The sequence below is a fragment of the Schistocerca gregaria genome, chromosome 10, assembly GCF_023897955.1.
Source record: "Schistocerca gregaria isolate iqSchGreg1 chromosome 10, iqSchGreg1.2, whole genome shotgun sequence".
Classification (NCBI taxonomy): Eukaryota; Metazoa; Arthropoda; class Insecta; order Orthoptera; family Acrididae; genus Schistocerca; species Schistocerca gregaria.
Window position 1 is genome coordinate 73919562 of NC_064929.1, and position 22230 is coordinate 73941791.

General features: G+C 44.7%; 1 protein-coding gene across 1 annotated transcript in view; it reads right to left on the reverse strand.

Annotated features, from left to right (window-relative positions):
- LOC126293278 (guanine nucleotide-binding protein subunit alpha-14-like) overlaps positions 1 to 22230 on the reverse strand; it is a 157283-nt gene that overhangs the window by 102337 nt on the left and 32716 nt on the right. The gene's annotated exons all lie outside the window — the stretch shown is intronic.

The following is a 22230-nucleotide window of genomic DNA, read 5'->3' on the forward strand; positions in this document are numbered from 1 at the left end:
TCAGTCGAACGAATCTCTACTAACTTTTACCGCTTGTTATTTGCGCGTTCTCTTTTGAATCGAGAGTAACAGCATATGCTTCCTCAGCATTTTTGCCGGCCGCGGTGGTCTCGCGGTTCTAGGCGCACAGTCCGGAACCGTGCGACTGCTACGGTCGCAGGTTCGAATCCTGCCTCGGGCATGGATGTGTGTGATGTCCTTAGGTTAGTTAGGTTTAAGTAGTTCTAAGTTCTAGGGGACTGATGACAACAGCTGTTAAGTCCCATAGTTCTCAGAGCCATTTGAACCATTTTTTTCCTCAGCATTTTCCGAATTTCGCTGCTAACCCACCGTGGGTCTTTTCCGTCCTTAATCCACTTACTAGGCACATACACTGAAGCGCCAAAGAAACTGGTAAAGGCAAGCGTATGCAAATAGATATTTAATCAGGCAGAATACGGCGCTGCGGTTGGCAACACCTATGGAAGACATCTAGTGTGGCGAAGTTGTTACATCGGGTACTGCTGCTACAATGGCAGGTTATCAAGATTTAAGTGAGTTTGAATGTGGTGTTATAGTCGGCACACGAGCGATGAGAAACATCTCTGAGGTAGCGATGAAGTGGGGATTTTCCCATACGGTCATTTTACGAGTGTACCGTGAATATCAGAAATCCGGTAAAATATCAAATCTCTGAAATCGCTGCGGCCAGAAGAAGATCCTGCAAGAACGGGACCAACGACGACTGAAGAGAAACGTTCAGCGTGACAGAAGTGCAAGCCTTCCGCAAATTGCTGCAGATTTCAGTGCAGGGCTATCAACAAGTGTCAGCGTGCGAACCATTCAACGAAACATCATCGATATGGGCTTTCGGAGCCGAAGACCCACTCGTTGACGACTGCACGACACACAGCTTTACGCCTCGCCTGGGCCGTCAACACCGATACTGGACTGTTGATGACTGGAAACATGTTGCCTAGTCGGACGAGTCTCGTTTCAAATTGTATCGAGCGGATGGACGTGTACGGGTATGGAGATAACCTCATGAATCCATGTAACCTGCATGTCAATAGGATACTGTTCAAGCTTGTTAAGGCTCTGTAATTGTGTGGGGCGTGTGCAGTTGGAGTGATATGAGGCCCCTGATACGTCTAGATATGCTTCTGACAGATGACACGTACGGAAGTATCCTGTCTGATCACTTGCATCCCCTCGTACTCTTACGGCTTTATGGACAGCCGTGCAGGATTCATGGTGTCAACTCCGGTACTTCTGCGTGCTCGCGGAGACCCTACACGATATTAGGCAGGTGTACCAGTTTCTTTGTCTCTTCAGTGGACTTGTGCAGATAATGATTTTCAGTTTGTTTAAACTTTGCTCCATCATGCTGAAACTAAATGATTGCAATTCATTATCTAAATGAGATACTAACAACTGCTTATCTGCTCTTACTAGTACAAACGCTCTCCTAGTCTTCTTGACTAATTTATTAACTTTCATAACCATAGTCGGCATTCTATACTGTCGCCTACGATAAGGTCCAGCTCGTTAGTAGCTACAAGGTCTAAGATACGTCCATTTTGTGTATGGGTTGCCGAACTATATGCTCAAGGCAGTTTTAGAAAAACGTGTTTAAAAGTACTTCTCACGACTGTCTGCCTGGACTTCCTGCAATGAGTCAATGGACGTCCGAGTCAGTACTCGGTAGGCGTAATTGATACACAGTCTTGCCATTGGGCATTTGTAGCATTCTTCCGGAAAAGGAAGTTTCCCCACCAGGACTGCTCCTCGCTGTTCCTTTTCCAGACAGATTATAGCCGGCCGCGGTGGTCTCGCGGTTCTAGGCGCGCAGTCCGGAACCGTGCGACTGCTACGGTCGCAGGTTCGAATCCTGCCTCGGGCATGGATGTGTGTGATGTCCTCAGGTTAGTTAGTTTTAAGTAGTTCTAAGTTCTAGGGGACTAATGACCACAGCAGTTGAGTCCCATAGTGCTCAGAGCCATTTGAACCTTTTTTTTTTTTTTTTTTTTTTTTTTTTTGACAGATTATACTTCCCCAACATTTCCTGACCAGTTCTCTTACCTGAGTAGACAATGTAACTTCACTGAATTCGGATTTATATAGTGAAGGCATTTTCACTTTATTAACCGGGTATTTATATGCAGTTGTTCAGTGAGCTATTGTGTAAAGAAGTTCAATAGCTGAAGCTGTCAACCGCCTGCAACATTGAAGAGCGTATTCTAAATGTAACTCGCTGTCAATATGTATCCGACAATATCGATTTCATTGCCTCGATTATCACTGGCTGGAATACTTTTCACAGCATGAGAGGTATGAACTGCAACACCCCAGCCTCATCCCTCCCAACATCTGAAGAAGCCTAGGGGGCTGAGTAGTCTCTCTCTGCAACAGAAGAGGTCACCTAGGTACACTACTGGCCATTAAAATTGCTACACCACGAAGATGACGTGCTACAGACTAGAAATTTGGTCGACAGGAAGAAGTTGCTATGATATGCAAATGATTAGCTTTTCAGAACATTCACACAAGATTGGCGCCGGTGGCGACACCGACGACGTGCTGACATGAGGAAAGTTTCCAACCGATTTCGCAGACACAAACAGCAGTTGACCGGCGTTGCTTGGTGAAACGTTGTTGTGATGCCTCGTGTAAGGAGCAGAAATGGGTACCATCACGTTTCCGACTTTGATAAAAGTCGGATTGTAGCCTATCCCGATTGCGGTTTATCGTATCGCGACATTGCTGCTCGCGTTGGTCGAAATCCAATGACTGTTCGCAGAATGTGGAGTCGGTGGGTTCAGGAGGGTAATACGGAACGCCGTGCTGGATCCCAACGGCCTCGTATCACTAGCAGTCAAGATGACAGGCATCTAATCCGCACGGCTTTAACGGATCGTGCAGCCACGTCTCGATCCCTGAGTCAACAGATCGGGACGTTTGTAGGACAACCATCTGCACGAACAGTTCGATGACGTTTGCAGCAGCATGGACTATCAGCTCAGAGACCATGGCTGCGGTTACCCTTGGCGCTACATAACAGACAGGAGTGCCTTCGATGGTGTACTGGACGACGAACCTGGGTGCATTAATGGCAAAACGTCATTTCTTCAGATGAATCCAGGTTCTGTTTACAGCATCGTGATGTCGCATCCGTGTTTGGCGACATCGCGGTGAACGCATATTGGAAGCGTGTATTCGTCATTGCCATACTGGCGTATCTCCTGGCGTGATGGTATGAGGTGCCATTGGTTACACGTCTCGGTCACCTCTCGTTCGCATTGACGGCACTTTGAACAGTGGACGTTACATTTCGGATGTGTTACGACTCGTGGCTCCACCCTTCATTCGATCCCTGCGAAACCCTACATTTCAGCAGGATAATGCACGACGCATGTTGCAGGTCCTGTAAGGGCCTTTCTGGATACAGAAAATGTTCGACTGCTGCCCTGGCCAGCATATTCTCCAGATCTCTCACCAATTGAAAACGTCTGGTCAATGGTGGCCGAGCAACTGGCTCGTCACAATACACCAGTCACTACTCTTGATGAACTGTGGTATCGTGTTGAAGCTGCATGGGCAGATGTACCTGTACACGCAATACGAGCTACGTTTGACTCAGTTCCCAGGTATTTCAAGGCCGTTATTACGGCCAGAGGTGGTTGTTCTGGGTACTGATTTCCCAGGATATATGCACCGAAAGTGTGTGAAAATGTAATCACATGTCAGTTCTAGTATAATATATTTGTCCAATGAATATCCGTTTATCATCTGCATTTCTTCTTGGTGTAGCAATTTTAATGGCCATTAGTGTATTATGGAACTACAGATACTCCGGCATAAGTCACAGCAGATTACTATTCGGGACTTCAACACTATAGTCCCGTTCTATCACACACATTCAAACCCACCTTGCAAAATACACTGTGCATGTGTGGTAATTGGCTCCACTCAGTCCACTCTACAACAGCCAGTAATTCCCGAATGGAGAACATTTACGCATTCTACTTGTAAGACAAATACTGGCGAGAGAACTGCAGGAACTTTCTCGTCATTCATCAATTCACCACCAAATGAGTACAATACAATTACGCTGCCAACTATAGTCGGCATCAAGGTGCCACATTGACCAGTCCAATGCCTTTCCCACCAACACTGCAAAGCTCACTGGGAACAAAATGGCTCTAAGCGCTATGGGACTTGACATCTGAGATCATCTGTCCGGTGGAATTAGAACTAGTCGGCATTAAGGTGCCACATTGACCAGTCCAATGCCTTTCCCACCAACACTGCAAAGCTCACTGGGAACAAAATGGCTCTAAGCGCTATGGGACTTGACATCTGAGATCATCTTTCCGGTGGAGTTAGAACTAGTCGGCATCAAGGTGCCACATTGACCAGTCCAATGCCTTTCCCACCAACACTGCAAAGCTCACTGGGAACAAAATGGCTCTAAGCACTATGGGACTTAACATCTGAGATCATCTGTCCGGTGGAATTAGAAGTAGTCGGCATCAAGGTGCCACATTGACCAGTCCAATGCCTTTCCCACCAACACTACAAAGCTCACAGGGAACAAAATGGCTCTAAGCGCTATGGGACTTAACATCTGAGATCATCTGTCTGGTGGAATTAGAACTAGTCAGCATCAAGGTGCCACATTGACCAGTCCAATGCCTTTCCCACCAACACTACAAAGCTCACAGGGAACAAAATGGCTCTAAGCGCTATGGGACTTAACATCTGAGATCATCTGTCTGGTGGAATTAGAACTAGTCAGCATCAAGGTGCCACATTGACCAGTCCAATGCCTTTCCCACCAACACTGCAAAGCTCACTGGGAACAAAATGGCTCTAAGCGCTATGGGACTTGACATCTGAGATCATCTGTCCGGTGGAATTAGAACTAGTCGGCATTAAGGTGCCACATTGACCAGTCCAATGCCTTTCCCACCAACACTGCAAAGCTCACTGGGAACAAAATGGCTCTAAGCGCTATGGGACTTGACATCTGAGATCATCTTTCCGGTGGAGTTAGAACTAGTCGGCATCAAGGTGCCACATTGACCAGTCCAATGCCTTTCCCACCAACACTGCAAAGCTCACTGGGAACAAAATGGCTCTAAGCACTATGGGACTTAACATCTGAGATCATCTGTCCGGTGGAATTAGAAGTAGTCGGCATCAAGGTGCCACATTGACCAGTCCAATGCCTTTCCCACCAACACTACAAAGCTCACAGGGAACAAAATGGCTCTAAGCGCTATGGGACTTAACATCTGAGATCATCTGTCTGGTGGAATTAGAACTAGTCAGCATCAAGGTGCCACATTGACCAGTCCAATGCCTTTCCCACCAACACTGCAAAGCTCACTGGGAACAAAATGGCTCTTAGCGCTATGGGACTTAACATCTGAGATCATCTGTCCGGTGGAATTAGAACTAGTCGGCATCAAGGTGCCACATTGACCAGTCCAATGCCTTTCCCACCAACACTGCAAAGCTCACTGGGAACAAAATGGCTCTAAGCACTATGGGACTTAACATCTGAGATCATCTGTCCGGTGGAATTAGAACTAGTCGGCATCAAGGTGCCACATTGACCAGTCCAATGCCTTTCCCACCAACACTGCAAAGCTCACTGGGAACAAAATGGCTCTAAGCGCTATGGGACTTGACATCTGAGATCATCTTTCCGGTGGAGTTAGAACTAGTCGGCATCAAGGTGCCACATTGACCAGTCCAATGCCTTTCCCACCAACACTGCAAAGCTCACTGGGAACAAAATGGCTCTAAGCGCTATGGGATTTGACATCTGAGATCATCTGTCCGGTGGAATTAGAACTAGTCGGCATTAAGGTGCCACATTGACCAGTCCAATGCCTTTCCCACCAACACTGCAAAGCTCACTGGGATCAAAATGGCTCTAAGCGCTATGGGACTTGACATCTGAGATCATCTGTCCGGTGGAATTAGAACTAGTCGGCATCAAGGTGCCACATTGACCAGTCCAATGCCTTTCCCACCAACACTGCAAAGCTCACTGGGAACAAAATGGCTCTAAGCGCTATGGGACTTGACATCTGAGATCATCTGTCCGGTGGAATTAGAACTAGTCGGCATCAAGGTGCCACATTGACCAGTCCAATGCCTTTCCCACCAACACTGCAAAGCTCACTGGGAACAAAATGGCTCTAAGCGCTATGGGACTTGACATCTGAGATCATCTGTCCGGTGGAATTAGAACTAGTCGGCATTAAGGTGCCACATTGACCAGTCCAATGCCTTTCCCACCAACACTGCAAAGCTCACTGGGAACAAAATGGCTCTAAGCGCTATGGGACTTAACATCTGAGATCATCTGTCCGGTGGAATTAGAACTAGTCGGCATCAAGGTGCCACATTGACCAGTCCAATGCCTTTCCCACCAACACTGCAAAGCTCACTGGGAACAAAATGGCTCTAAGCGCTATGGGACTTGACATCTGAGATCATCTGCCAGGTGGAATTAGAACTAGTCGGCATCAAGGTGCCACATTGACCAGTCCAATGCCTTTCCCACCAACACTGCAAAGCTCACTGGGAACAAAATGGCTCTAAGCGCTATGGGACTTGACATCTGAGATCATCTGTCAGGTGGAATTAGAACTACTTAAACGTAACAAACCTAAGGACATCACACACATCAATGCCCGAGGCAGGATTCGAACCTGTGACCGTAGCAGCAGTGCGGTTTGTATTATTGGATTTCAGCTACTTTGCATGTGAGATATTTGTCATTAAAGAAAAGGACAGCCAACGAGCTGTAGTTTGTAAAGACGCTAAGCATCACAGCGCGAGAGTAAAGAGATGAAATATTGCCTACACCAAGACGCGCGTCCAGCGTTTAAATACTCTAAATAAACACTATGACCCGCTGGGTACAGATATTTAAAATCATTGCTGCAGCGCTTGATAGCAAGAAGCTGCGAAACAGAAGAAAAAACAATCTATCTTTTGTTAAGAAATATTCTAGAGACTTCACTATTTCTTGTACTTTTGGTCGCCGACATGTTAAGACGTACTATATAGCATTGCTATAAAGTTGTATTTTTATTTTGTGTAAAACTATGTGAAACGACGAACAAACATTTCGGTAACTCGGGTGAGGATACACTGTACTTACGCACACGCAAGGACGTTTAATTTTGAGAAGGAGCGGACTGACAAAGCACCCATTATTGGACTGCGCCATGTACAAAAGAAATATCAGATGTAAGTCATGCATTTACTGTGTATTTGTCAATGTCTAGAAGTTTAAAGTCAATTTGTTCAAGATATACTAATATTTTACAATGCAATAATTTTCTTCATATTCTTTTCTTTCAGTAACCTATAACGATGTTCAAATATATATGAGCTTTGATACAGGTTCGCTCTTTATCGCGGTGTCTCGATTGCATTTGGGAGACCACTAATGTGTTCAACTTCCGATCTGTTAATCTTTTTCTTACTAAATTCCACTAATTTGCTTTCATTTCCCTTTCTATATTCAAATAGGTCCCTTAGGTATTTCTGATTGCGTGAAGGCAATCCGGGTCAAAAGGTCAATTAAAAAAAAAACCTTCGCATAATCAATCCGTACGTCTTCTGAACACAATTGAGAACCGCCGCATCGGTGATCCATTAATAATCTCTCTCTCTTTTTAAGTCGTAGTAAAAAACGGCCACACAGGATAGCCGTTAGTACGCAATCTGGTGTTAACTGTTAGGTTGCATTTTGCCAGTAAATATTACCCAGCATCACTATTATTAGTTACTACTATTTCTTACACAGTATAAGCAACTTATCACCAGAAGTTCCACACTGAAGCGCCTACAACCGCTCGGCCACAGCGGCCGGCGTCACTGGCAACATCAAACTTACAAATAAACACTTCTCATCCATTGTTTATGGGATCACATTTTAGTCAAAGCTCACTTAACGACTGCACATAAGTCCTCATTTAATAAACTGAAAACGTCTTCACTGCATAAACACGGCCTCAGTGAAATTGTTTTGTCTCCTCATGTAAGAGAACTGGACAGGAAATGCTGGGAAGATATCGTCTGTCAGTGAAGTGACATACAAAGAGCGCTCGTGCAGGAGGAAGTTGCATTTCCAGGAAGAACGCTAGAGTTGCCGTACCGTGCGGGGTGACTAAGAATCAATTTCCCTCTAGCAGTGTACAGCAGTGTGCAAAAATTTACGCAGATGCGCCTTTCTTGTGTTAGTATTGCTAGTAACTCGTATCTGCATTCCATGTAGTGTAACGAACTTTGTAGAAAATAAACACCCTGTGGTGGTGTCTGAGCACTGCATCGCCAGTGATTGATAAAGCGCGCTGCGGAGTGTGGGTATAGCTTTGTGAAAAACCATGTAGTTGCCTCTTCTGACATAGTGGGACAGATAGAGCAGGGAATCACCTTCTTGCTCTTCATTTTGCAGACCTGTGAGGGAGGGAAGTGCGTGACCAAAATCTGGCGGTCTACCTTCCCTCACCTTTCTGCCCTCCACTAGCAGCCGCCCGTGGTGGCAGAGTGGTTCTAGGCGCTTCAGTCCGGAACCGCGCGACTGCTACGGTCGCAGGTTCGAATCCTGCCTCGGGCATGGATGTGTGTACTGTCCTTAGGTTTAAGTAGTTCTAAGTTCTAGGGGACTGATGACCTCAGATGTCAGGTCCTACAGTGCTCAGAGCCATTTGAACCTCCACCAGCCCCCATTCAACGCTGTTACACACCCAGGACACAATTGGCACAATTTATCCTTTAATACGGCGCTACGGCTTTTAGACGTGTTTCTTAAACCACTCAATAGTAAACAGTAATGTTATACTGCTAGAACAATATTTTCAATAATCTGCGATATTTCCTGTTCCATGCAACACAGAAACTACCGTATTTACGCGAATCTAATTCGCCATCGAATGTAAGGCGCACCCCAATTTTAAAAATTAAAATTGCGGAGCCAGTCAAGCATCAAAGTTTCAGTCATCCGTACTTTCTCTTGATTCCGAACAATGACGTCATCAGGAAATATCTTTTCATTTTTTGGAGTCTTTGGGATTGTTTTTTAAAAAAGGGAGAAGTTTGCTCCCATCTGCTGTGATTGCCAGCATTACTGTTACGTGCTGTTTTTCACAGCCAGAAATTTCGATGGTAACAAATGGTTCAAATGGCTCTAAGCACTATGGGACTCAACAAATGGTTAAAATGGCTCTGAGCACTATGGGACTTAACATCTGAGGTCATCAGTCCCCTAGAACTTAGAACTACTTAAACCTAGCCAACCTGAGGACATCACACACATCCATGCCAGAGGCAGGATTCGAACCTGCGATCGTAGCGGTCGCGCGGCTCCAGATTAGTGCCTAGAACCGTTCGGCCAATGCGGCCGGCGAGACTCAACATCTGAGGTCATCAGTTTCCTAGACTTAGAACTACGTAAACCTAATTGACCTAAGTACATCACACACATCCATGCCCGAGGCAGGATTCGAACTTGCGACCGCAGCAGCCGCTTGGTTCCATACTGAAGCGCCTATAACCGCTAGACTACAGCGGCCGACTTGTTGGTAACTTATTTTGCACTCTTCTCGTCAGTCTTGTAATTACGTGGCACATCACATCAGATTGGAGTCCCATCAGCGTTGCCTATTTGGCCCATCGAAAAAGTCTTCTCTTTCCGAAGTGTGATAACATACGCCTGAAATTCTTAGTTTCTTCTCAAAATCTTGTGGAAGCTTTTGGCATATTGTTGTACGGCGTCGCAGAGATAAGACCGCTCGTTTAATAAAGCGATAAATCCGTCCCCTGCTAGCCTTAAACTCTTGCTTTGGTGTATTAAGAACTGCAGCCACCTCTTTTGCTTTTTTTTTATTATGCTGTCACTGCTTAAAGGCATCTCATTCTTCTTCCTTTCACGAACGAATTCCAAAACATTTACTTCATCAGGATGTCTTCCTTTGCGAGGTCCAGAGAATTTCTTTCTAGCAGCGGTAGTTGCAAACAATCCCAGTTTCTGTTTCTTCCATAAGAGAACGTTACTCTCAGTTACATTGAACTCTCTTCCTGCCCTTCTGTTACCATATTTTTCAGTATAAAGAATTACTTTACTCTTGAAAGCAGCATCATGCGGTATTCTTCTCTGCTTGTATTCCATTCCGTGACTACCTAATGACCGACCGGTGTGGCCGTGCGGTACTAGGCGCTTCAGTCTGGAACCGCGCTGCTGCTACGGTCGCAGGTTCGAATCCTGCCTCGGGCATGGATGTGTGTGATGTCCTTAGGTTAGTTAGGTTTCAGTAGTTCTGAGTTCTAGGAGACTGATGACCTCAGATGTTAAGTCTCGTAGTGCTCAGAGCCATTTGAATCATTTGAACTACCTAATTCAAACACAATGCGAAGTACCTTAGTAGGCCAACAAGAATGAAACGAGTTTGAGAAGTACAACAATGCTTCGTAATGTACTGGAGAGTACCTAAATTTCAAAGAGCAAATAAAAAAAATCGACTGTTCTATTTGATCCGCCGACTAAAGAAAATTTCCTCTCGGAGCAGTAATGGATTTTGATCTGACCCCTGCGAATAGAGTTCAGAACAGGAAATGTATAACAGCTCTTTTAATTCCATAACCTCTTACCCGATTTACGCCTTCCTTTCTTTAATTCACACATACCGTGTCACTATTTTCTTGTTAGAGTTTACTAAATGTTTTGCTACTTCGGATCACATGGGGTAAGAAATACCGGTGAACGATTCAAGTTTGTACTCGAATCTAATGCACCATCGAATCTTACGCACACCCCAATTTTGAGTACTTCTTGTGGTAAAAAAAAGTGCACACTAGATTCGCGTAAATATGGTATTACTCCTAGAGGAAAAATGACTAGAACACTTTTTGTAGGCACCTCATGCAGTTCAATTTTGTGTCGGGAAATATTTACACTAGAAGGTACGCCACGCGGAGTGACCGCGTGGTTTGAGGCGTCATGTCACGGAATGCGCGGCCCCTCCCGACGGAGGTTCGAGTCCTCCCTCAGGCATACATGTGTGTGTTGTTCTTAGCATAAGTTAGTATAACTTAGTTTAAGTAGTGTGTAGGTCTAGGGACCGATGACCTAAGGAGTTTGGTCGCTTAGGAATTCACACACATTTGAAAATTTTTAACTAGAACCTGCGTTTTCGAGTTACGCCCACGCTCACACCTCAGCGGTCAGTATTTTTGGTATATTGTCCATGACACTCCCTCCTACCGCTGTAGTACGTGATTTTTCCCGGTAACTTTCTTCCATTGACTGGACTGACTATACCTGTTAGCCGACCATTGTGACCGAGCGGTTCTAGTCGCTTCAGTCTGGAACCGTGCGACCGCTACGGTCGCAGGTTCGAATCCTGCCACGGGCATGGATGTGTGTGGTGTCCTTAGGTTAGTTAGGTTTAAGTAGTTCTAAGTTCTAGGGGACTGATGACCTCAGCTGTTAAGTCCCAAGAAGGCAACCGTCCAAATTTGTCGGTACTGCAGGGCTTGGATAGAAATGAAAGTGACGGAAGTAGGAGCACCAGACGGTGACGTGTTAACAAAAAAAAATGGCGTCCTTGCTGCGGGTCGGTCGACACGAGAGCAATTTATGTTTAGCGTAGCTTCCAGGAAGCTCTGACGCAGCGGAAATCCGGGAGTCGTGGAGTGGATTCCCTATGCGAAAGCTCTTTTATTCTTTTCAGTTTTTACGTTATGTAAGCTGCAAATAAAACGAAATAATGATCAATATACTGTACTAGCTGACACACCCGGTGTTGCTCTGGTCAGAAGATATGGCATGGGGGAAGGCATGAGTACAATTATAGACATGGGATGCTTACAGACGTATACATCATAAAGGATGTTACGAACACAGTCATCCTGATACTGAGGTAGTTTAGTCGCGGTGCACGGTAGTGGATGAGTGTGCTGGGCAAAAATCCGCGAAATATTGAGCAATAAATACTGTACTCTTACATAAAGCTAAATAATATATGACTTGAACGGCCTTGCTGTGCTGGTACTGCGAACAGCGGAAAGCAAGGGGAAACTACAGCTGTAATTTTTCCCGAGGGCATGCAGCTTTACTGTATGATTAAAAGATGATGGCATCCTCTTGGGTAAAATATTCCGGAGGTAAAATAGTCCCCCATTCGGATCTCCGGGCGGGGACTACTCAAGAGGATGTCGTTATCAGGAGAAAGAAAACTGGCGTTCTGCGGATCGGAGCGTGGAATGTCAAATCACTTAATCGGGCAGGTAGGTTAGAAAATTTAAAAAGGGAAATGGATAGGTTAAAGTTAGATATCGTGGGAATTAGTGAAGTTCGGTGGCAGGAGGAACAAGACTTCTGGTCAGGTGACTACAGGGTTACAAACATAAAATCAAATAGGGGTAATGCAGGAGTAGGTTTAATAATGAATAGAAAAACAGGAATGCGAGTAAGCTACTACAAACAGCATAGTGAACACATTATTGTGGCCAAGATAGATACGAAGCCCACACCTACTACAGTAGTACAAGTTTATATGCCAACTAGCTCTGCAGATGACGAAGAAATTGAAGAAATGTATGATGAAATAAAAGAAATTATTCAGATACTGAAGGGTGATGATAATTTAATAGTCATGAGTGACTAGAATTCGGTAGTAGGAAAAGGCTGAGAAGGATACGTAGTAGGTGAATATGGATTGGGGAAAAGAAATGAAAGAAGAAGCCGCCTTGTAGAATTTTGCACATAGCACAACTTAATCATAGCTAACACTTGATTCAAGAATCATAAAAGAAGGCTGTATACATGGAAGAAGTCTGGAGATACTGACAGGTGTCAGATAGATTATACAATGTTAAGACAGAGATTTAGGAACCAGGTTTTAAGTTGTAAGACATTTCCAGGGTCAGGTGTGGACTCTGACCACAATCTATTGGTTATGAACTGTAGATTAAAACTGAAGAAACTGCAAAAACGTGGGAATTTAAGGAGATGGGACCTGGATAAACTGACTAAACCAGAGGTTGTACAGAGTGGCAGGGAGAGCATAAGGGAGCAATTGACAGGAATGGGGGAAAGAAGTACAGTAGAAGAAGAATGGGTAGCTCTGAGGGATGAAGTAGTGAAGGCAGCAGAGGATCAAGTACGTAAGAAGACGAGGGCTGCTAGAAATCCTTGGGTAACAGAAGAAATATTGAATTTAATTGATGAAAGGAGAAAATATAAAAATGCAGTAATGAAGCAAGCAAAAAGGAATACAAACGTCTCAAAAATGAGATCGACAGGAAGTGCAAAATGGCTAAGCAGGGATGGCTAGAGGACAAATGTAAGGATGTAGAGGCTTATCTCACTAGGGGTAAGATAGATACTCCCTACAGGAAAATTAAAGAGACCTTTGGAGATAAGAGAACCACTTCTATGAACATCAAGAGCTTAGATGGAAACCCAGTTCTAAGCAAAGAAGGGAAAGCAGAAAGGTGAAAGGAGTATATAGAGGGTCTATACAAGGGCGATGTACTTGAGGACAATATTATGGAAAAGGAAGACGACGTACATGAAGATGAAATGGGAGATACGATACTGCGTGAAGAGTTTGACAGATCACTGAAAGACCTGAGTCGAAACAAGACTCCGGGAGTAGACAACATTCCATTGCAACTACTGACAGCCTTGGGAGAGCCAGTCCTGACAGAACTCTACCATTTGGTGAGCAAGATGTATGAGACAGGCGAAATTCCCTCAGACTTCAAGAAGAATATAATAATTCCAATCAGGTGTTGACAGATGTGAAAATTACCGAACTATCAGTTTAATAAGTCACAGCTGCAAAATACTAACGCGAATTCTTTACAGACGAATGGAAAAACTAGTAGAAGCCGACATCGGGGAAGATCAGTTTGGATTCCGTAGAAATGTTGGAACACGCGAGGCAATACTGACCCTACGACTTATCTTAGAAGCTAGATTAAGGAAGGGCAAACCTACGTTTCTAGCATTTGTAGACTTAGAGAAAGTTTTTGACAATGTTGACTGGAATACTCTCTTTCAAATTCTAAAGGTGGCAGGGGTAAAATACAAAGAGCGAAAGGCTATTTACAATTTGTACAGAAACCAGATGGCAGTTATAAGAGTCGAGGGACACGAAAGGGAAGCAGTGGTTGGAAAGGGAGTGAGACAGGGTTGTAGTCTCTCCCCGATGTTATTCAATCTGTATATTGAGCAAGCAGTGAAGGAAACAAAAGGAAAATTCGGAGTAGGTATTAAAATCCATGGAGAAGAAATAAAAACTTTGAGGTTTGCCGATGACATCGTAATTCTGTCAGAGACAGCAAAGGACTTGGAAGAGCAGTTGAACGGAATGGACAGTGTCTTGAAACGAGGGTATAAGATGAACATCAACAAAATCAAAACGACGATAATGGAATGTAGTCGAATTAAGTCGACTGATGCTGAGGGAATTAGATTAGGAAATGAGACACTTAAAGTAGTAAAGGAGTTTTGCTATTTGGGGAGCAAAATAACTGATGATGGTCGAAGTAGAGAGGATATAAAATGTGGACTGGCAATGGCAAGGAAAGCGTTTCTGAAGAAGAGAAATTCGTTAACATCGAGCATAGATTTAAGTGTCAGGAAGTCGTTTCTGAAAGTATTTGTATGGAGTGTAGCCATGTATGGAAGTGAAACATGGACGATAAATAGTTTGGACAAGAAGAGAATAGAAGCTTTCGAAATGTGGTGCTACAAAAGAATGCTGAAGATTAGATGGGTGGATCACATAACTAATGAGGAAGTATTGAATAGGATTGGGGAGAAGAGAAGTTTGAGGCACAACTTTACCAGAAGAAGGGATCGGTTGGTAGGACATGTTCTGAGGCATCAAAGGATCACCAATTTTGCATTGGAGGGCAGCGTGGAGGGTAAAAAACGTAGAGGGAGACCAAGAGATGAATAGACTAAGCAGATTCAGAAGGATGTAGGTTGCAGTAGGTACTGGGAGATGAAGAAGCTTGCACAGGATAGAGTAGCATGGAGAGTTGCATCAAACCAGTCTCAGGACTGAAGACCACAACAACAACAACAACATGAACTTTACCGTATATGGGCAAATGTTTTTATCGTTTCATTCACGGTGGACGTGTTTCATCCATACTGTGGTGGGTGGAAGTGGATGATTTTGGTTGGCAGATATCTCAATATACACTCCTGGAAATGGAAAAAAGAACACATTGACACCGGTGTGTCAGACCCACCATACTTGCTCCGGACACTGCGAGAGGGCTGTACAAGCAATGATCACACGCACGGCACAGCGGACACACCAGGAACCGCGGTGTTGGCCGTCGAATGGCGCTAGCTGCACAGCATTTGTGCACCGCCGCCGTCAGTGTCAGCCAGTTTGCCGTGGCATACGGAGCTCCATCGCAGTCTTTAACACTGCTAGCATGCCGCGACAGCGTGGACGTGAACCGTATGTGCAGTTGACGGACTTTGAGCAAGGGCGTATAGTGGGCATGCGGGAGGCCGGGTGGACGTACCGCCGAATTGCTCAACACGTGGGGCGTGAGGTCTCCACAGTACATCGATGTTGTCGCCAGTGGTCGGCGGAAGGTGCACGTGCCCGTCGACCTGGGACCGGACCGCAGCGACGCACGGATGCACGCCAAGACCGTAGGATCCTACGCAGTGCCGTAGGGGACCGCACCGCCACTTCCCAGCAAATTAGGGACACTGTTGCTCCTGGGGTATCGGCGAGGACCATTCGCAACCGTCTCCATGAAGCTGGGCTACGGTCCCGCACACCGTTAGGCCGTCTTCCGCTCACGCCCCAACATCGTGCAGCCCGCCTCCAGTGGTGTCGCGACAGGCGTGAATGGAGGGACGAATGGAGACGTGTCGTCTTCAGCGATGAGAGTCGCTTCTGCCTTGGTGCCAATGATGGTCGTATGCGTGTTTGGCGCCGTGCAGGTGAGCGCCACAATCAGGACTGCATACGACCGAGGCACACAGGGCCAACACCCGGCATCATGGTGTGGGGAGCGATCTCCTACACTGGCCGTACACCTCTGGTGATCGTCGAGGGGACACTGGATAGTGCACGGTACATCCAAACCGTCATCGAACCCGTCGTTCTACCATTCCTAGACCGGCAAGGGAACTTGCTGTTCCAACAGGACAATGCACGTCCGCAAGTATCCCGTGCCACCCAACGTGCTCTAGAAGGTGTAAGTCAACTGCCCTGGCCAGCAAGATCTCCGGATCTGTCCCCCATTGAGCATGTTTGGGACTGGATGAAGCATCGTCTCACGCGGTCTGCACGTCCAGCACGAACGCTGGTCCAACTGAGGCGCCAGGTGGAAATGGCATGGCAAGCCGTTCCACAGGATTACATCCAGCATCTCTACGATCGTCTCCATGGGAGAATAGTAGCCTGCGAAAGGTGGATATACACTGTACTAGTGCCGACATTGTGCATGCTCTGTTGCCTGTGTCTATGTGCCTGTGGTTCTGTCAGTGTGATCATGTGATGTATCTGACCCCAGGAATGTGTCAATAAAGTTTCACCTTCCTGGGACAATGAAATCACGGTGTTCGTATTTCAATTTCCAGGAGTGTAATATGCGACGTGGAACACTTAGTTCACTTAGGAAAAGTCATGTTCTCTATGACCTTTCAACATTACGGTATTAGTGAATATACTCGCTTATGCAATCCTCATGCATACCGGCATTAGCATTACGTTGCACAGACGTATTTAACCCTGGTAACACCAAGGTACCAATGCTAGGTTTGTAATATTGTCTTAACATAACAGTATTTAAATGAAGTTGGGAAGTAATGGAAGTTACTTTATTTTATTAGGCTTTGACTTTCATTGCATATACATAAGTATAATATCTTGTTTTCACAATACTTGTTTATAGACTATATTTGCAGTGACACGAAAACGCTCTAAATTGTGAAAAGTGTTACACTCACAAAGAATGAGCGAAATGTTTATCCGAAATCATTGTAGTGTACCGTTTGATTGTTCATTTATTAGTTACGAGTATTTTTGACTCTATCAGGACTATTTTCTTTATGTCTCTGTTGATCGTCGGTAAAGTGTGATTGACGAAAACTCACTGATGAATTTGATACTACACATCGTTTTTAAAGTCTCAATGACGAAGCAGTACAAGCATCGTATTATGTCGGACGAATGAAATGATGAACAAATTTTCAAATGTACGGTTATGTTAGTAGTTTACAGAGTTACAGCTTTTTCCAAGACTAATAATTGCTCTATGTTTCGCGGATTTTGCTCGCCACACTCAAACACTGCCGCACACTGCGACCAAACATCCTTACTAACACATGAGACCAAAGGCTATCTACCACCACAACCACATCGACATCTACATGGGCACTCTGCAAATCACACTTAAGTGCACGGCCATCGAGCCACCTTCACAATAATTCTCTGTTATTCCATTCTGGAATAGCGAGCGGAAAAAACGAACACTTATATCTTTCCGTGCGATCTCTGATTTTCCCTATTTTATTACAATGATCCTTTCTCTCTATGTCGGCCCGCTCGGAGGAGAAAGCTGGTGACAGAAATTTCGTGAAAAGATGCAGGTGCAACGAAGAACGTCTTTGTTTTGCTGATGTGTACCCAAAATCCCGTATCGTGTCAGTGACATTCTATTGCCTATTTCGGGATAATACGAAACGTACTGTTATCCTTTGAACTTTTTCGATGTACTCCGTTAATCCTGACTGGGTAAGGATCTCAGACCGCCCAGTAATACTCCAGAAGAGGGCGGACAAGCTAGTGTAGGTGTAAGTAGGCTGTTTAGGTTTTTTTTTTATTGGTAACGCCGCCGCCACGTAGCGCTCTGTGTAAAAATCACTGGCTGTGCCGTGTGCAGTCTGTGGCTGGTTTGCATTGTTGTCTGCCATTGTAGTGTTGGGCAGCGGCAGCTGGATGCTAACAGCGCGTAGCGTTGCGCAGTTGGAGGTGAGCCGCCAGCAGTGGTGGACGTGGGGAGAGAGATGGCGGAGTTTTGAAATTTGTAAGAATTGGTGTCACGAACTGATATATATATATATATATATATATATATATTATGACTATTAAGGTAAATACATTGTTTGTTCTGTATTAAAATCTTTCATTTGCTAACTATGCCTATCAGTAGTTAGTGGCTTCAGTAGTTTGAATCTTTTATTTAGCTGGCAGTAGTGGCGCTCGCTGTATTGCAGTAGCTTGAGTAACGAAGATTTTTGTGAGGTAAGTGATTTGTGAAACGTATAGGTTAATGTTAGTCAGGGCCATTCTTTCGTAGGGATTTTTGGAAGTCGGATTGCGTTGCGCTAAAAATATTGTGTGTCAGCTTAAGCACAGTCGTGTATAATTTTTCAAAGGGGACGTTACATAGGCAGTCTCTTTAGTAGTTCTGTTACATTTTCTAAGTGTTTTTCCAATAAAACGCATGAAACGTCCTGCTAAACCTGCAGGACAGGACAGTAGTTTAAATTGTGGAAAGGGGCTAAAATAAGGGGCTGTCAGTTTCACTCGAACATACAACTTTATTATTTGACCAAACATTACAAGAGCCCAAAAAAATTTTTTTTTTAAACACACAGCTTTAATCTTTGGATCTTAATTACCGGCTGAAAGCCACTTTAATTTAAAAACGGCTGAAGGCCAATAACTTAAAACGCAAGCATAATCAGAAATTTAAAAGGCATTTCAATTTAAAAACTGTGAAGGCCAATATCTTAAAACGCAAGCATAATCAGAATTTTAAAAGGCAAGCCATATTTTAAAACAGTTCATTATTTATGCTGAAGATTTTCAGAGCAAACAATTTGAATTCAAATTCAGCTGAAAGCCGAAAACGTAAGGCTAAACAACATTAAGAATTTAAAAAAAACACAAGGCCTTACGTAAAACAGTTCTTAATTAGGCAAAACTTAAGCAAAACAGAGATTTAAAAGGCAAAGGCTTATCTTAAAACAGTTCCTTAGTTACGCTGAACGTCCAAAGAATCAGATGCTTCAAGAGCAAGCAAGTTAAAATTCAAATCAGCTGAAGCCCTAACACTTAAAACTCTATATCATTATTTTTTAATACCAAAAGCCTTACGTGAAACAGTTCTTTAACTTAGGCTGAAGGCCTTAAGACCAAAACAACTCAAACTCAAAATGGGCTGAGGGTCCCACACTTAAAAGTCAACAACATTAAAAATTTTAAAATGCCAAAGTCCTTACGTGAAACAGTTCCTTGAATTAGGCTAAAGGCCTTAAGAATCTTGCGCCTTAAGAGCAAAACCATAATTTAAAAAATCAGCTACAAGCCATACAAGTACAAACAACAAGAACAAATAAAAAATAAGGCAGTACACCCAAGGGCATTCAGATGTTCGAGGGTCAGCCTGGGATTCAAACACTAATACTCGCCTAGGTGAGACAGGCAGTCGGGCCAACCATTCACGAATCGACGACAACCCAACCAACCGACAGTCAACGGACCCACCGACAAGGTAACTTCCACTTCACCCGACCAGGGCACAACAGGGAGTTCAACGGAACAACGTAGAAGATGTTGGCGCCAACAACCAATCATATATTGGGCTGACAAACCATGCTGGACAGCAACAACACGATAAGGAAACTACACTGCCTGAAATTTACATCAACGGCCAGGGCAGGTAACCGGAACATTAATGGCCACAAGGCAGAAGATTCTGCTGGTGCAGTTCAATTCAAATAACTAAATACAGTGAAACTCCAGCAGAAAGTGGCTAGAACTTTCCAACTTGAAAACTACGTTTTTGCTCGCGGGAATATCCCAACAGCCGACAACGAACTCCAAAATGGCTCTGAGCACTATGGGACTCAACATCTGAGGTCATCAGTCCCCTAGAACGTAGAACTACTTAAACCTAACTGACCTAAGGACATCACACGCATCCATGCCCGAGGCAGGATTCGAACCTGCGACGATAGCGGTCGCCCAGCTCCAGACTGAAGCGCGTAGAACCGCTCGGCCACATCGGCCTGCCAACGGTCTCCAAACGGCACAATGTGAACAGTCTTGACTTGCTGGTAGATTACTTCGAAACTCAACTTTCGTGCCCAGGGTCGGTGAGCCACACACTCCGACACCGCGTAGAGACTGCCAGCGGCCCCACCCAAACTATGTCCAGCGGAGAATTCCTCGCTGTTCCGCGCCAACTGACCGACTCGTCGCACACCGCCCCAGGTCGAAGATAGTCCAAGGTGCGAATATCGATACGCACCGCTGGTGCCACCCGCGGAAGGAGAGGATAATAGCATAATCGCGATAACTGCGGGAGATTAAACGCGCAATCGCAGCGAAGGGTTAATCCAGCGCATGGCATGAGCCAACCACGACCCAACGCAGTCTTTGGATTTCCTTCCCCACAACATTCTATGTGTGTTCATTTCAATTTAAATTGTTTGTAATTGTAATTCGTGGGTGTTTAGTTGAATTTACGGCCTTTACATTTGATTGATTTTTCGTGTGACCGAAGTTTAACGGATGACCTCAGACTTTTCATTACTTAGGATCAACTGCCAATTTACGCAGCATACAGATATCTTTTCTAAATCGTTTTGCAGTTTCTTTTCACCTTCTGATTACTTCACTAGTACGAAACGACAGCATCATCTCAAAACTACCTAAGACGGCTGCTCAGATTGTCTCCGACATCGTTTATGTAGATACAGAACAGCAGAGGGCCTGCAACACTACCGTGGAGAACGCCAGAAATAACTTCTGTTTTACTCTATGACTTTCCATCAGTTACAACGAACTGTGGCCTCTATGACAGGAAATCACGACTCCCATCACCTAACTGAGACGGTATTCCACAAGCACGCAAGCATAAGCCGTTTTGTACAGTGCAGTGTCATAAGCCTTTAGGAAATCTAGAAATACGGAATCAATTTGAATGTCGATAGAGTATCAACCAAAAAACCAACATGGTTCGTGCTATGTGTTTCTTCCAGGAGAAGTGCATTAACGCTAAGTAATACGTACCACATTACTACAGAACACAGGTAAACCAATACTGTGAGGGTTTTTAGTGTGGAATTCCCGTGGAGATGTGCGTAGAGGGTTAGTTTGTCGTACCAATTGTTGTGGGTTCGAGCCCTGGACATGCCAGTTTTTGTCCTGCAGTACGTGCGAAACTGTTAGATGACTGTTCCGAGTTTACAGATCCACAACAGTGCTCCCATCTAGCTGTCAATTATTATTGTTATTATTAGTATTGATATTTCTGCACGTGGGACACAATTGTTTCTTTATTCTTCTGTGCCGATTGTCTATGTTTATTCATTGAAAGTAAAAATATGTTCTATATATTTGATGTTTCCAACAAAACGCATCGAAAGCGGACTGCCAACAGAACACTGCTATAAATTCCGAATAGTCCTTTTATATGTGAGGTACACGTTGTACCACATAACAGTTTCCCATGTATCACAATTCAAAAACTAGTGAGAGCAGCACTCAAACCTGGAATCCGTTTTACACTACGTGATCAAAAGTATCCTGACACCTGGCTGAAAATGACTTACAAATTCGTGACTCCCTCCATCGGTAATGCTGGAATTCAGTATAGCGTTGGCCCACCCTTAGCCTTGATGACAGCTTCCACTCTCGCAGGCATACGTTCAATCAGGTGCTGGAAGGTTTATTGGGGAATTTGCAGTCCATTCTTCACGGAGTGCTCCACTCGCGAGAGGTATCGATGTCGGTCGGTGAGGCCTGGCACGAAATCGGCGTTCCAAAACATCCCAAAGGTGTTATACAGTATTCAGGTCAGGACTCTGTGGAGGCCAGTCCATTACAGGGATTTTATTGTCGTGTAACCACTCCGCCACAGGCCGTACCTTATGAACAGCTGCTTGACTGTGTTGAAAGATGCAATCGCCATCCCCGAGTTGCTCTTCAACAGTGGGAAGTAAGACGGTGCTTAAAACATCAATACTGGCCTGTGCTGTCATAGTGTAACGCAAAACAAGGGTGGAAGCCCCCTCCATGAAAAACACGACTAAACGAGAACACCACCGGCTCCACTACACACGCTGGCAGGTGACGTTCACGGGTATTCGCCAAACCCACACCCTGCCATCGGATCGCCACATTGTGTACCGCGATTCGTCACTCCACACAACGTTTTTCCTAC